Here is a 17,229-nt window from a genome sequence, read left to right as displayed (position 1 = left end):
TTTAGTGCAAATGAATACCAGCTCCAAATATCGGTTATTGGCGCCCTTGACTACTAATAATCAGCATCGGCCCTGAAAAATTGGTCTATCTCTAATTTTGATTCAGAAATAATCAGTCTGCTATAATGGACTACAATGGAAATCGGCAAATATTTACTGCTGAGGAGCTGAAATTTTGAAGATATGGAGAATGTTTAATCAAAAAGGTATCCAAACGATTAATCGATTATCAATTAGTTGTCGATTTTATCAATTGTTCCTCTAATTCAATATTTATCATGAAAAATGGGAGAAAATATGAGAACCCCTCCCTCTCCCAAAAAAAACAAAACCACATTGAAAAATAGTGAAAAAATATCCGCAAATATTTCAATCTGTATCTGCCGAACTGTATTTGGGGGGGTTGTTGTCTGCTGTACAAATAAGTAGGAAAGAAGTATAATATTATTGACAGTGATGTATACAATGATGAATACACCCAGTTAAACGGTATATTTACAGACAGTAAATACAAAAATAGCTGCTACAGGGATTAGAAAAGGGAATAAAAAATGTTGCTAAATTGTCAATACCGCCGACACAACTTTTGCTTGCGACTTGGGATGTAACGATACCGGCAATATTGCGATATTAAAACTGCCGCACGTCGTCGTCGTCGTGTCACAATATTGCAGCACATTTATTTAAAAAGTCAGGTTGATTTCCATTTGTGCAGTTCGAGCACCCTCTGGTGGCTAGCATTTTAGTGCAGTTTAATTTTCACAAGGCATGTTTTGGCCCTTCCGATTTTTTTTTTTTTTTTTTTTCTCTCCATGGTCACTATGAGGGCGGGCCGGATCTCATTTGGAGTCGTCAATGAACCTTTAGTTTTTGGGATTCAAATCCTCTACTTCAAATCCATGAGGCAGATGTGTCTCCACTAGCTCACCGTGTCGCCGGGATTTCAAAGACAAATCAAGATGAACAAACCTGATTTCGTTTTGACCATATAATCAAGAGCAGATCCATCAAGCCCAAACAAATGTGTTATTGTATTTAAAAGCAGATTGTGTTGACTTTGCAGCACTTTGAGGTGGCCTCGTCTGCTGCTGCAAAACGGAAGACAACAGTTAACCCCCATCAGATGGCTGCGCGTATTTACGTGGTCGGCATAAGGTGATCATCTGTTTTGTACCCCGCGCAGCTGTGCAACACGCACACGGTTTTGACGAGCGTCACAACCTACAGCGCCGGCGAATCCGCCAATGAGGGATGAGGCTTTGTCAAAGTTGTGGTCCCGCTGTTGACTCGGCGCTTCATCAGCCCCTCAATCACCACCAGCAGCTGCCAACCAGAGGCGTTCGCCGCTCGCGCACAGGAAGTCAGCTGTGTCGCGAGCGGATGCTTGCGGACGTTACCGCCATGTGTGAGCCGGCTACTGGTCGACGCGGCTTCTCGTCCTTCGTGGCTTCTCGGCACCATATGAGCTTGACTGACAGACGCTCGGTTTGTTTTCCTCTTTTAGAAGGAGTCCATTTCCTGTGCTCCCTTTGTTTTAGAGCGTATATTTTAAAAAGGGGGGGGGGGTCTTTTTAAATGTGGTGTTTACATTGCGTGAGTGCTTTGAGGGGAAAGCACAAAGCCACCACACAGTGGGTGGATTATAAACTTGGACCGAGTTTCAAACGGAGCGAACGTATAAACACAAACGCGCACTCTTCGCTCGCATATTACTTTGGATCAAACCCAGACCAGCACTTTGAGCGTGTGCGCTTGTGTCTCTGCTTGCTTTGTGTTTGCACCCTCTTGTGATTGCTGCTGATCATGTTTTGCGCTCAAATGCCAGGCGGTGATGGAAACGGAAAGATTTTTTGATATCGGGAAAGTTAAATATTTAGTAAAAAAAAAAGTCACATATATGCATTCCAGGCCACAAGGTGGCAACCTTTAGAAATAGTTTTACTTAAAGGCAGGGTCTGTCATTTTCACTCAGGAAAATGCACGTTTTAAATACAGGATATACACACTTTAACTCTTTCTCAGTCTACACATCTGGGCTTATGTTAATGTCGGCTAGAACGGCACATTTGAGTAAACCGGGTTTGTTAAAAAGATCAACAGGAACTGCAACTGTGTCAAAGCTGTCATGAAAGTGTTTTTGTCTATTAATCTTCCTTTGAAAAGAAGTTTGATGGCTCTTGTCAGCCTATCTTGACCAGGTACTCACTTAGCGGCTAGCTGCTAGTCACTAGTTGCTAATGCTGGGAATAGGCACCGTGTAATACAATGTCAGTGTAATTTTTTTTTTTTTGTGTGTGTCCTTAACCATCCTAATATCTTTGGGGTCAATTTGACCCCCTTCACCCATAGGGTTAAATATGTTAGAATGTTTGAGGACAACAGGAGGTTACTAATTAAACACAATTAGCCGCTACTAGCCGCTAATGCTAGAAACGGGTGTTGCATTTTAGAATGTCAGCGTAATTTTTTTTTTTTTTTTGTATCCCTAATTAGTGATTGAACACAAATTCAAGATAACATGTTGATGTTGGTGGCCGCAGTTTCTGATAATATAAACTTCAAACGCTATATAAAGCTATATAAGCGCTATATAAATAAAGATGACTTGACTTTACTGTGTTTGGGAAGATTTTATTTTGAAGTTGGCCTCCTAACCACAGCATCAACAATTTTTGTGTAAAAATTCCTCAAGCAGGTTGTTTTTATTTATTTATTTAATTATTATTATTATTATTATTATTATTATTTATTTATTTATTTTTTTTAAATCGAAGTACTCAAATTACTCTGACTGGGAACACCACTAGTTTTGAGACTCATTTTCAAAAGCTTTCCAAACCCTTGTTACAAGCAAAACATTTGTTGAAAAGGCCATCGGGTAAACGTCCCCTTCTGAAAGGCGCCGAATAGCCAGCGCACCTTGACGTGTGAAGAGTCAGTGCGAGCGCCACTTTGGAGGCCAATCTTTGGTCGTCGCGATGTGCTGAGGCACACGAGGGGGGGACGACCTGCGAGCTGCGAAGACCGCAAAGACCTGAATAGCCATTTATGTGCCAGCTGTTCAGAATGAGGAGTAATTGCGCTGTTGGCATGACTCCACATGGGCCCCACTGCTGCGGCGATGCACCCCCCGCCTCCAGCCGACCCCCGCCTCCAGCCGACCCCCACCCTTCGGCACTTTGCCAAGCCCTCCCGCACGCTACGTCCCTGACCCATCCCACCACAAGCAAGGGGCACCCCAAACCATACAGGGCCACCCTTATTACACCTCAAACACACACCCTTTACCACCAGCCCTCGGTTCCACATTCCAAGGGGGGCACTGGTTGAATCTAATCCCATAATAAGACGCTCAGCTGTCCGGGAAAAGAAAGAGAACTTTCCTCTGGTAAATTCTAGACTTCCTTTTTTCTTTACGCCCTCCCTTCCTTTCAGCCAAAGTGGAGGCAAGATGACACTCTGGGCCCCACCGGCCAGTTGCTTTTGTCTTTCTACGACCTTGATTTATCCTTTCTTCTCACCGTTTTATGTTTTTTTTTTTTTTTTTTTGTCGTCAATGGTATAAGATTGCCTCCGTGTTGGGTCCTGGGAGTCTGAATGCATGGAGGGGGTTACGTTGCTTAAGGGCCACTTTGCTCTCTTTTTGCGCATTCTTGTTTAGGTTCCAAACAAGACAGATGTAAGCAATTTTACACATTAGATCATCTACTACTATACTTGGCTTTGTTGTAAAGCGTTTGCAAAAGCTGCATTAGCAGCGGCATATGAGGGAGGATTTGCGTTAAAATTATTATTATTATTATTATTATTATTTTATTTTTATTTTTTTTTAAAGTTTGATTCCCTTCGTAGTTGGACTACTTGCATGCAAAATTGACTTGAGCTGGTTTAGGACTATTTGGTATTATTTTCAATAATAGGCAAAATGTAGCAGTAAGTAATTATGTGGAACCCCTCAAGTGGAAGTTTAAGATTTTGAAATAGTCCATCCACTAGTCAACTGATTTGATCATTAACTCCCTTGTAATTGTTCAGGAAATGGTGTAAAATGGAAGTCAAACTTAAACATTTCTTGACAATATGTTATATCATGACCTCACTCGTCTAAACGTATAGTATGAGTTATGCGGCAAATCCAGCCATTTTTATCCATCTCGGGGCGGCCATTTGGCCACTTGCTGTCGAGTGATGACATCACAGTTGCTCAGGGCAACGACCAATCACAGCTCACCTATTTTTCTGAAGCTGTTTGAATAACATTTCGAATTGGCAGTACGGCAAAACTGCCAAAATTCAAAAATAAATAAAAGACTAAATAAATAGATAAATGACAAAAAATTTATTTCCATTAAAATTGTTTTTTTGGATATAATTTCCAAATTATATATTTTTTTAGATTCATTTTTATTTATACTTTTAGTCATTTATTTATTTATTTATTTTGAATTTTGGCAGTTTCGGTCGTCCATAACTTTCTTCCGGATTTCATCCCGATTGTGCACTTGGAAGTAAATGTAATGTGGAAAATACCATTTAATTGTCATCCATAATCAGATCAGGTAGGATATTAGCGATGTTAGCTTGTTTTGTTTTCTTTAGCTAATGAACTTTTCATTAATTGATTGATATAAATATATCTAATATTTCTATATCTTCTATTCTTTGAACAATGTTTCAGCAAACTTGCATATTGTCTGTTAGGAGTGGTGCAAAATGTGCGCGGCGTCTAAGTGGAAATCTCTAAAGTTGTGTTATCAGCGTTTGGAGCCTGGGAAACTATAACAGGCTGAGATAAGACGAAGAGGCACAGAAAGAGGAGAAGGAGACTGAACTATATTGTGTTATGTTCCCTACAGATAGAATAAGTACTTCTGTAATGCTTTTGGATTAGGAAAAAAAAAAAAAAAAAGTACTGTTAATAATTAATAACGCGTTGGTGCAATGAGTTAGTGTTGGGGGAGGATGAGTGTCTATGATCAACGGTGGGGAAAAACCAAAACAACAGATGGACTGTGTATGTCTTTAACCCAGATTCTACTTCTCTAATCCCATCTTCACTGCAAGAATGTCCACATTGCATATTAGACGTGACACCAAACCAACATTTCGGTAAGACCCCCGACTCGGGTGGCTTGTTTTGCTGTCACAAACACGCTCTCCGAGTGTGGGTTTTTGCATTTTTCAAGCGGCGAATAAATGGCATTTGAGGCGAGCAGTTGGTGTGGGGGCAGTGGGACCCAGACTGTTAGCTGTCAGGGTTTAAAGAGGGGGGGGGGGGGGGATCAGTCAGCTGATGCTATCAACAAGAGACGGGGCTGCTGAATCAGTCAGCTGGCGTATCATCATTCGCTGTTATTTGACTTTATAAAGCAGGTCGGTGGGGTGACTTAATCACCCTTGTTACATGCATAATGATTTGACATCCTGATAAGCCAGCATTGCTTTGTCGTCTTAGATGTGACAACAGCAAGTTAGCCAGCCAGCGCGAAAGGAAATAATCAAACATCTTTTGAGTGTCTGTTTTGACTTGCGTTGTCACGGAGGAATTTGTTTCTCAACATATTTATGTAACACAGTGTACCCGATGATTGACTCCTCATAGGTCCCGCCTTCTGTCTGATTGGTTGTTTTTTCCTCAGGCGTGGTGGTTTCTTGTATGTCAAATTAGAGGCACAAAGTGAGACGTTGAAACCAGATTTTTCATGTACGACTGTCAAGTCCTATTTTTTAAATTGCATTCTCCTCCTGTTGCACATATTTACACCAACCTGCCCTCCTCTCCATGACCTCTAACCGTCCTTCTCACCCCTTAAAAAAAAAAAAAAAAAAAAAAAAAATATTGCATCACTCTTTGCCCTTTAATTCTTTACCCCACATCCCCCCCAACCCTCGCTGACACGGTTTCTTGCCTATCTAAACCTTTCTAGGTCAGAGGTCGTGTTGGATGCAAGGGATTGCGTTGCAAATTAGTTGATTACAAATCCCTAATTACACAATTGTAATCTTTGTCAGGGTGCCAGTCTCCAGTTCAGTGGTTGTTCCTTAAGCCCTAAATAAGCAGATGAAGTTGAAGTGCGAAATGAAATGATTTTAGGATAATGTATAATTTAACAGTAATTCCATATACAGAATGAATTGGGTAATTTTGTTTTTGGGATATTGATATACTCTTTCGGTGAAAATGTGCGACCATTTTGTATTTTTAGCTTGATTTTCCATCTTTTTTGTTGTTGTTGGTTTGTTTTTTAAGAAAAATGTGCTATTTCACAGTATTGCAATTACAGCTCTAATTTTCTATTTATATGAGCACTGCTTTAAATGTAGATTAGTGCGATACATGAAAACATAGAAACAATTGCAATTTCTTAAATAAAGTCAAAATGCTTTCGAATAGTAAGTTCATGAAAAAAAATCAGTATCCTCGTTGCTTCTCGGATCTTCTCGACTTAGTGAAGACGTAAGAGCGGAAGCTAGCCGATGTTAGCCATGCCAGTTAGCGAGTTAACATGTTTTCAGTCCTACTATGTTTTTATTATTATTATTATTATTATTATTATTTATTTATTTATTTATTTATTTTAGTCAGACAATAATTTTTTTTACAGTTTAACTCATTCACTGCCTTTGACAAGTATACTTGTCAATTGTATTTTTTAGAGCGGTGCTAAATGGGGGCGAATCTGAGCATGCTCCACTGTAAATATCAAACTTGGAAACAACTTTACTGATGCCCAACCACCGGTAGATGACATCATTGCCCCATTTTATAGGAAATAAACACAGTTTCAGAGTCCATGGGAGAAATGGCTGTATTTTGGCAAACCTACATTTTTTTTTTTTTTTTACGGTTTATATATAATTATTGAATGGAATATCACGTGAGTATTGGAAATGTAAAAATTTTCTATAATGACTGGCAGTGAATGAGTTTAACAGCAGTGACCTTTTTAGAGATTAGTCCGTCGAAATGGTTTACTAAGCCGCCATTGCAGCATTTCCAGCATCTCCAATGGTATTAATGATGTTAGTTTACAATTAGTAGTATGAGATATCAGTTGGTATCGACTCCTTCCTGTCCACTGCTATTAAAGCAGGCCTGCGTTTATCCTCCAAGAGTGTCACTGACGGCTGGTTAGAGCTTCTGTCGATTTTTACCTGAAATCGATACGGTGCCTGTGCTGATGCTGCAAAATGGCAGCCAGACAAGAATCAATGAGTCTGTTAATGGGATCAGAACCCCGGCAGTTGCCATAAAACCTCCAAGGTTACAGACACTGATGGCAGGAATAAAAAAAAAAAAAAAAAAAGGGAGAGAAACAGATTACGGATGCTTCGGACATGCTTGCAATCATACTAGTTGAACCAGTGCAACCAACAGAAATGATGATGAGAGCAGGATGGCAGACGCGCAGCCGTGACTGAGGTCGTGGGCAAGTGATCTAGTTGAAGAAACAGCTGACTCATCAGGGGTCATGATCAAGAGAAAGATGGCACGTGAAAGCCTCATGCTGCCCTTTGCTCTCCAGACAGCCATGAACTTTCCTTCATTAGCAGAAGGACTTGCTGCGCTGATAGTATTCTGGAACATATGAACGGGGTGTCGATATCTTAATTTACAAACGAAACATTTGATCACTCCATCAATGAATAGATTTGGTGTGCTTTGCTGAGGCTGATTCAGCCGATCCATCTCGTGATCAAAGAACCCGCCTCATCGTGTCATTGGTTGCAAAAACAAACTGACTTGTTTTATTTGACTTTATAACTAGTTGAGCCACCAGTGAATCATTTAACTCAGGGGTGTCAAACTCATATTAGCTCAGGGGCCACACGGAGGAAAATATATAAACAAGTGGGCTGCATCGGTAAAATAACGGTATATAACTTTTAAAAAAAAATTGGCGTCATTTATACGCAGATTTTCGTGGACCAGCGTAAATGACGGAGCTCATATAGTTCCAAAAAATAACACGAATGCAAATGGAACGTGGCAACATTTTTCCTGTATATAAGTTCCGGACGTGTTAAATCTACCTGTTTTGCAACTATATTGTTCCCAGAATGCATTGCGTGACGCAGTTATTCATTCACTCCCAGCACACTTTTCGCTGTTTTACTGGATTCTGACTGATTTTGCAAGGCCCACAGAATATTGTCCTATTGCTATCAAAACATGGAACCTAAAAACAAAACAAAAGATTAGTCTCTTCTTTTATTAGGAAAAAAAAGTACATTTCTATCTGTTTTCATTTTGCAGCAATTAGCATTAGAATATAGCAAAGTTTCATCATTATTCACAAATCTGTTTAAAACAGTGGGGGGAAAAAAAAGAGCTTTTTGCAACATGGCCCAGGTTGATCTCTTATACTCTGCTGCCACCTGCTGGCCGTTTTTGTAATTACTACCATTTCTTGAAGCATTCTCTTCAGTTCAGAGGCTGTATCAAAGCCTCCTATATGCTCTAGCATAAAAACAAAACAAAAACATATAAATACGTCGTTGGGGGCATGGTAATATTTAAAATAGAACGTATTTATAGGTTTTTGGGAGCAAATGAGTTAATGTTATAAGAACGCTAATCCTTGTCATATCTGTGTTACCAGTAAGTGAATTTGTGTCATATTTAGCACGTTTATGTCGGTATATGATTTAAAAATAATAATTAAAAAAAAATGTAACTTTATGTTGTGTTTGAAATGACGACATCCAGGAAATTCTCCATATATTCACACTGCTTGTGAAAGTACAAATTTATGTTTTGATTGTGGCGGCTGATTAATTACTTAGTCCCACTTTACAATTTTGTATTTTATTTTTTTAAATTTACAAAATCATCTTGCGGGCCCGATTAAATCCCTTTGTGGGCCTGATCAGGCCCACGGGCCGTATGTTTGACATCCACGATTTAACTCTTTGACTGCCAAATGTTATCCAAAAAAAAACAGCCCAGACAGTGCCAGCCGATTTTTGCGCATTTTCACTCATTTTTCAAGGCAAACGGATTATTGTGCACTATGACGACATCATAAACATGGTGGAACTTTCTACCCATCCATATCCATTACAAGGAATCAAGCGTGTGATCACCATTGCACCTTCAGGTTGTTTCCAATCTTTAAAGGGCCTCTTTTTGTTTCTTAATCAATGTTCCGATTTCAAGCGCTTCCTGAGATGATTGCTTTCAACTTGCGTATTGGCAACAATGGTTGCGGCACCATTAAGAGGATGAGCTTGTAGCTTTTACGTTGACAGCACTTTTATCCTCGCTCCAAGCATCCTATAAAGCTGACAGAGCCTTTTTTTTTTTTTTCCACATTTTTTATTTGTCCTGCATGTGTGAACATTTGACGTGTCGACGATAAATAATCTCTCCAAACATTTCTTGTCAAATGGTAATTGGAACCAGACAATTCACTGATGATTTATTCAACAGCAAATGGGCTTGTTGCAACAGTAGTTTTAAAATATGTTAATCGGCTGCAATTTAGCTGTTATTTTTATTTGTTAGCCCGTAAAACCTTGTTAAATGGACTGGCGTTGTTAAAAAGGCTTTAAAATTTATTATTTCTTGACTGATTTAAAAAAAAAAAAATGTTGGAATAAGGACACGGTAGGTGATGATCATATAAAATTGTTACTTTAAAGGTGATGATTCCAAATCGACGTTGATTTTGATGGCAACACTAAAAATTTGGGGCTTTACTGCATCACTTGATTTCACGGAATGCTTTGGTGCTGGCTCGGCCTCAACACGATGCACCTCGTGAGAGAGACAAAGGTCGAGTGGAGGAATTTGGGGCGGAAAAGCGTAAAAAAAAAAAAAAAAAAGGGTGAACGGCAGAAAAACAGAAGAATGGGAGTGTGGGCATTTTTTATTGGTGTCATGAGAGGAGAAATCAATAAAAGAGGTGGGAAAAAAAAAGCCTCCCAGTTTTAAAAGCTCCATCACGGAGGCAATTAAAGAGGCCTTCAAAGAGTCGGTCTAATCAGCGGTTAAATAAAGATAGGAGCAGGCGGCGCTTTGTATGGTCCTGCTCCTGTAATCCCACACCGACTGTCCTGTCCTCAGTGGCCCCTTGAACCCAGTGTGTGTTTGTCTGCGTACACACGCTTGTGTGTTGATGTGCGTTTTCTCCTCTTGCGCACATGTGGGCGTACGGAGAGCCCGGACGCGTTTCTGACAGCTTGTATGTGGTTAACGGGCCCTTAAAACGCAGATTAACCCGTTAAAGCGTCCATCGGGCGTGTCTGACCTCTGGCTAAACCAGGCGGAGGCAAATATATTGCACTCATGAGGGGGGGGGGGGGGGACGGTCTACCCTCTGTATCCGTGACCCTTCCGTTTACCTGCCGTCTTATCTGCCGCTCCATAGACTCATTCGTCATCTGTGTCGGTTCTCACCATGATAAGGCGCCTGCCGGTGTGTCAATACTCCAACATTTGGTCTTTCTTCGCGCTGCTTAAAAAGAGGCAGCGTGTGGACATAGCAGATTCCAGCCAAAGCAATGAGTTTGCTTGAAGCATACAAGAGAGCAAGATAGACGGGTGAAGAAAAAAAATAAAATCTTTGACACAGTGTCATCGTGTGTCAGTCTGCAGTGTTGGTCGACAAGCCGGTTGCTTTACCTCGACTCTTGTCATCATGTCAGACATCATCTCAAGTCTCAATTTATTGCCTCAGTAGGGAAAAAATGTGATTCTGCCGTATTAAATCATTCTAGACATGACAGGGAAGCAAATATAAGCCACAACATTCCTTGTTTTTGGCTGCAAATCAGAAGTTGCCCAATCGGCGGTGAGTCAAGATAAAGTTTACAATCATCACTCAGCGTAAACTCAATCAATTATAGCTGACTGCGTGAAATTGCCTCACTCGTTGTGTGTTGTTGCTGCGGTTGCTGTGCCAACCGGTGAATCAAGCAGTGAATTAAAGGTCAGCGTTCATTTTCACAAAGGAAGAATGAACAGTTTTTCTTCTTAATGGTGTTTTTAATGTCATACAATGGCATTTTTTGGCAGTAACTCATTTGCTCCCGAAAACGTATAAAAATGTTCCATTTTAAATCGCAAGAACATGGTGTGTTTTTTTTTTGTTTTTTTTTTTTGTTTTTTTAAATTGTAGAGCCTACAGAAGGCTTTGATGCAGCCTCTGACCTGAAGAGGTCACTTAAAGCAATGGTAGTTATTCCAATAAACGGCCAGCAGTTGACAGCAGAGTATAAGAGATCAACCAGGGCCATGTTGCAACAAGCTCTTTTCTCCATTGTTTTCAACAGGTTTGTGAATAATGATGAAACTTGGCTATATTCTAATACTAATTGCTGCAAAACGGAAACTGATACAAATATACTTTGTTGTAATCTTTCCTTTGATAGGTTCCATGATTTTATAGCAATAGAACACAATATTCTGTGGGCCTTGCAAAACCAGTTGCGTGTTTGTATAATGGTGCCTTCCAAGTCATACATCACATTCAGGATTATTCTCCTAGTTATTTGTCTTTGTATTTTCTGGCAGTATGGAAGCCCTGGTCAGTCTTGTTACTATGACCAAAAACACTTGGACAGTCAGATCCGACATTCGAGTCAACCAGTGAAGTCACTGGGTTTGTCAGTAGTCTTTAAACAGATGAAAATCTGAGATCACTTGCCTACTTGATGCAGCTTGTGTCCTTCACTGTCTTTCCATCCATCGTTTTTTTTTTTTTCTTTCCCACTGATCTGGCTCTTTTCCTGGCCGTTCCACCATTCTGTCACAATGTAGTATTGGAAAGTGGACGTAAAACTCTCATCCAATCCATCCCGTGTTGACCATTAAAAAAGATTACAGGTTGAAGGTGCTTCCACCGTTTGCCTCGCTTTTCACAGCCAGGAGGCATCAATCCTGTCTTTCCTCCAATCTTGTGGATGGTCGCCCAATTCCTTCTCCCTCCTTCCCATGTCACCCCTGTCACCTTGCGCCTCCCGGCACATCCCTGTGCTTAAGCCAGCATTATCAGTGGCGCTCATTAGGACAGCATTAGTGTCAGAGATGGACACGGTGATACGGCTCCGCTGCTCGATCAAGAAAGGCACAGAAGACACCTCAAGCATTTCTTTTAAAGAAAAAAAAATCTTCCCTAGCTTTGGAGGCTCTTCATGCTATTGTTCAGGGAAGCTTCGGCTCTGACACAGAGGGTCAGAGGTCGCTCGTCCACTGGAGCCATCCCGCTTCTTCATCCCGAGTGCGCCTGTCACGACAATTCGCCAGTCACGCTGGTCCCTGTCAGCGGGTCCCGACACAGCCGTCACTTACGCCCGCATGCATGTGAATGTGCTTACATATGCTTTGCTGGCAGAGCCATACGGCCACTGGCAGCCCCTCAACTACTTAAAAACCATAGCGCCAGAGAGGACAAAGGCACTCTTTTCTTTCATCGTGACCCAGTGTTATTGGAGGCAGCACCAGAACACAAGGAGACATTTCTTTAAAAAGGGCCTCTTGTGTCACTACATCCCTCATCTTGGCTGAATACTTTGGACAGATTTAGAATTATGTGGAAAAATAACGCCTACAATCTCACCAAATTGGAGTTTGAACATGTGCATTATGACATTCTCATTGCATGAAGGCTGAGGGCTTCACACGTTATTCTGCACTTTATTCCTCACACTTTGTTGACGTGCTACTCATTTCACATTTTTTTTTACCGATTCTCGCCATTGTAACTTCAACATTTTCCACAAATTCACGCCAAGCGTACGTGCGTTTTTCTCATTCCAAAAAAATAACGGTTTTCCCCAAAATTCGCCATTTTACAACCAAAAATTTCATTTCATTCAACTTGACAGATGGAAAATTATTCCCATTTGCAATTTGAATCATCCAGCTCATTCAGTTCACCTTGTAAACAGTTTTCTATATGCCAAAGATTCCCACAGACTACGTACAGTAAGACAAGTTGAATTACTACGATTCCATGCAGACCTTTGTTTTATCACAACTTGTCCAGTTAGCGTTATTCTCATGCAGTGTTGGGAGTAACACGTTACAGTAATATTACATTTAGGCAGTAACTTTGTAATATAATGAGTGACTCAATTTAATTTGGAGATGGTTTATATATTTTAGTTAACTTTACTAGCTACGGTTGCAAATTTTGTATTTTTTTTTAAACTCTTGAAAACATAAATAATTTAAACCCCAAAACGTGTAAATATGTTTTCAATACGTTGCCCTTTACTCCCAAAAACGTGTTTATACGTTTTTTTTTATTTTATTTTTGTTTCATACAAGAGCATACAGAAGGCTTTTATGCAGCTTCTGACATGAAGAGGTGGCCTAAAACAATGATAGTTACTACAGAAAGCGGCCAGCAGGTGGCGGCAGAGTATGAGATTAGCCAGGGCCATGTTGCAACAAGCTCTTTTTGATAGTGTTTTCAACAAGAATGTGAATATTGATGAAACTTATGTGTTCTAATGCTAATTGCTGCAAAACGGAAACAGACACAAATATATTTTTTTCCCTGATGAAAGAAGAGACTAATCTTTTATACCAATAGAACACAATATTCTGTGGGCCTTGCAAAATCAGTCAAAATCCAATAAAACCACCGGGAGCGCCAGGGGTTGCTTCAGTGAAAATGACTGGGAGTGAATGAGTTAAATAAATTAATCCCTAATTTAAAAAAAAAAAAAAAAAAAAAGTAAATTGACTAACTCATTACTCTACGACTGTAATATTGTAAACAAACATATTATTTTCAAATGAAAGTAACTATTAATTTAGCAATTAACTCATTTGCTCCCAATAACGTGTAAATACGTTTTTTATGTGTCCCAAAGACGTATTTATACGTTTTTTTGTTTTGTTTCTCTAGAACATACAGAAGGCTTTGATGCAGCCTCTCAACTGCAAAGAACGGTTGCAGAAATAGTAATTACACAAACGGCCAGCAGGTGGCAGCAGAGCAAAGGAGATCAACCAGGGCCATGTAGAAAAAAAGCTCAATTACTTAAATTTTGAATAGATTTGTGAAAACTGATGAAACTTAGCTCTCTTCTAATGCTAATTGCTGCAAAACAAAAACAGATAGAAACATACTTTTTTTTCCTGATGAAAGAAGAGACTTTAATCTTTCTTTTGATAGATTCCATGCTTTTATAGCAATAGAACACAATATTCTGTGGGCCTTGCAAAATCAGTCAAAATGCAGTAAAACAGCCGGGAGCGAACGGGATTGCTTCTGTGAAAATGGCTGGGAGGGAATGAGTTAAATTGCCCAACACTGTTTATGTCATTGGAATCAAATCAGGAGCTCAGGCTAAAGATTCAAACCCAGAACTTCAGAACTTGTTTGTCAGACACGCCAACAACCACTAGTGCACCATCTATTTAAAAGCTTAAAATTCCAAGGATGTTGGTCAAATTGAGAGCAAAACAAACAAGATCAAAGTGCTCTGACAAGTTAGCATCTTTTCCATGTGAATCGGCGGTGAGTGTGGAGCCAGCTGATAGCAAACCGGTAGCCTTGGCCCATAGCACCACTTAGGAAACCACTGCCCGCATTCCCATCGCAAGCAAACGGCCCCTTCTCCTAATCATTAACACACAAGCATGTTCCTGTGTATGCACTTTTATGTGGTTCTTGTCACTGTTGTGAAAAACATTGCGAAAAAACCCCACAAGATCTTCTCTTCTGATCTTCTTTATTATGTAGTTCTTAACTCATTCACTGCCATTGACGGAAAAAGACGTCAAATGATGCATTTTTGCTGGGCTGGCAGTGAATGTGTTAAGAACATATGTTTGAATGGGTGTGATCGTCTATTAAAAAGAAAGCAGTTGGATGTTGGGTATTAACTTTATGATACCATAAGGTGCGTTTGATGTATGCGCCGTGTACACGTGCGCGTTTTCACGAGGTCACTCCAGCTCAGCTCCTTTTCCTTGTGTTTATATCTCATGAAAGGGACACCCACGCCTATGCGCAAGCTGTCAGAAATCTCACTGTGATTTTTCTTGCCGGGCCCCTTGAAGGCTGCTCATTTAACAACCAAAGAAGAATGCGTGAAATAAAGAGATGAAACGCATGCAAAGCAGTTGCTCAACCGTATAGAGTGTTCAGGTGTGCGTACGCCGGGAACAGAGGTGAGAGGACGAGCGTGTGTGTCAGCGTGAGAGGGTCTCCTGGCGGAGCGTGATTGGCTTGACTGGTGTCCTAAGCAAGGAGCCACCTCAGGGAAGCCACCTGATAGGCTGCTCAGGGCCTCAAGGAGGCAGGTGAGGGTCAAAGGTTCTCAGCCAGGAGGCCAGGGGTCTGATTGGTAGAAGCATTCGACAACACCACTGATTATCCAATAAGGTCGTCTGCCTTTTCATGACTGTTTTGAAGACCACCCCAAATAGTGCTCTATTTTTTTTTTTTTTTTTTAGCAGGATAATTTCTCTTGTTTTTATTCATAAAAAAAAAAAGAAGAAAATAATAAAATTCCACATTATGACAGCTCCTGTCATAGCAGAGGAGCTTTTGTATAACAAAGAAAAAGACTTCCTCTTGAAAAGAAATGCAGCATAAAGTCAAAAGCTTCTCTAGTTATGCAGTTAGGAATTTGGAAGTAATGTCAAAAAATTATGGTAAGTGAATGATGATTCATAGGTACTTTTTCTGTGCACTCAAGGACACGGTGCACAATGTAAAAAATGTTAGCAAGATTAAAAAGAAAAAATTGAACCTTTTCTCATTTTGCAACCTTACAGTCACCAACTTGAATGTATTCTGGTGAGATTTAATTTAACGCGCCAACACAAAGTTGCACATAATTGTCGAGTGGAACAGAAATGAAATGTTTTTAAAATTTATAAGCAAATATAAATATGAAAAGTGTGGCGGACATTTGTATTCAATCCTCTGTACGCTTGACACACTAAACATTTTATTTGCTTAAGATTTGTGTATCATTTATGACCCACTTAACAATTATTAAATCTCAGTTAAAAAAAAAAAAAATGTGATAAAAATGTGAAAAAGGGGAGTATGAAAACCTTTTCAAGGTAAATGGAGGTGCACCAAAATACTGTACAGTCAACATGAAGTTAACTGGAAAATATTTACCTGAACAGATGACCTTTGTGTTTCTTTCACCAAAATGTTCTTTAAAATAATAAAAACGCACACATCTTTATCAAAATGGTTTTATGAGTGGAATTTCTTAACAGTAATATGTTGTATGCACATCCACTAGTCTAAACACTTCATTGTGATCAATATTGTTTGCGGAATATGAATTCAGCAGCAAAATCTACCCATTTTTAAGCCATCTTCGAGGGCGGCCATTTCTTGACATTTGACGTCGACTGAAAATGACATCACAGTTGCTCACTGCTCGGGTAACATCCAATCACGGCTCAGTTTTGCGAGTTCACGTCACATGGCCAAACCCAGGAAACTGGTGAGGCGCGATTGGCTGTTACCTGAGCCCTGAGCAACTGTGATGTCATTTTCAGGTGACAGCAGGTGGCAAAATGGCCGCCCCCTGAGATGGGGGTGGTGGTGGGGGTGGGTAAAAACAGGTGGATTTTGCTGCTTAATATGTCAGAATACCGTGTCTAGATTAGTGGGGCTGTAAAAAAGCATATTGTTGAAATAAATGTTTGTTAGCATCACCTTTAAAGATGTTATGATGTCAATTAGAATGTATTTTTCCGAATTAATATTAGGAATGATAAGGGCAATATCGTGATATTAAAACCACAATATCGTCGTCGTCGTCATGTTCACAATATTTAAAGGGAACACATCTGTTAGTCGGGTTGATTTCCATTTGTGCAGTTCTAGCGCCCTGTGGTGGCAAGTTTATTCGTGTAATGTAATTTTCATTAGGGATGTTTTGGCCTTCCATGTTTAAAATCTGTGCTAATTGTCAGATGAAGGGGAACATAATATGCTTGTGAAGCGTCAATATGTGGAGGAACTCAATGTGTGCGTGCCTTAGCAAGTAAGTGCCTCAATATTATTATATGCATTGCTATTATGTACAAAATCACAATATTGTGACTTTTTTTTTTTATACCCCCCCCCCCCCCCCACACACACACACATATATCAATATTGTGACCTTCATATCGTAATATCGTATCGTGATGTTTGGATATCGTTACATCCCTAATTAATATTCATCCATCCATTTTGTGTACTGCTCATCCTCATTGGGGTTGCTAGTTATGAGGGAACAAAACATTTTTAA

The 17,229-nt window shown here is 40.0% G+C and overlaps 1 protein-coding gene across 3 annotated transcripts in view; it reads left to right on the top strand.

Annotated features, from left to right (window-relative positions):
• The window catches only part of eva1aa (eva-1 homolog A, regulator of programmed cell death a), a 282,265-nt gene that overhangs the window by 35,450 nt on the left and 229,586 nt on the right, over window positions 1-17,229 (top strand). The window lies entirely within an intron of this gene.

Source organism: Festucalex cinctus, chromosome 21 (genome assembly GCF_051991245.1).
Source record: "Festucalex cinctus isolate MCC-2025b chromosome 21, RoL_Fcin_1.0, whole genome shotgun sequence".
Classification (NCBI taxonomy): domain Eukaryota; kingdom Metazoa; phylum Chordata; class Actinopteri; order Syngnathiformes; family Syngnathidae; genus Festucalex; species Festucalex cinctus.
The sequence above is the reverse complement of the archived record's forward strand: the minus strand, read 5'-3'. Positions and strand labels throughout refer to the sequence as shown.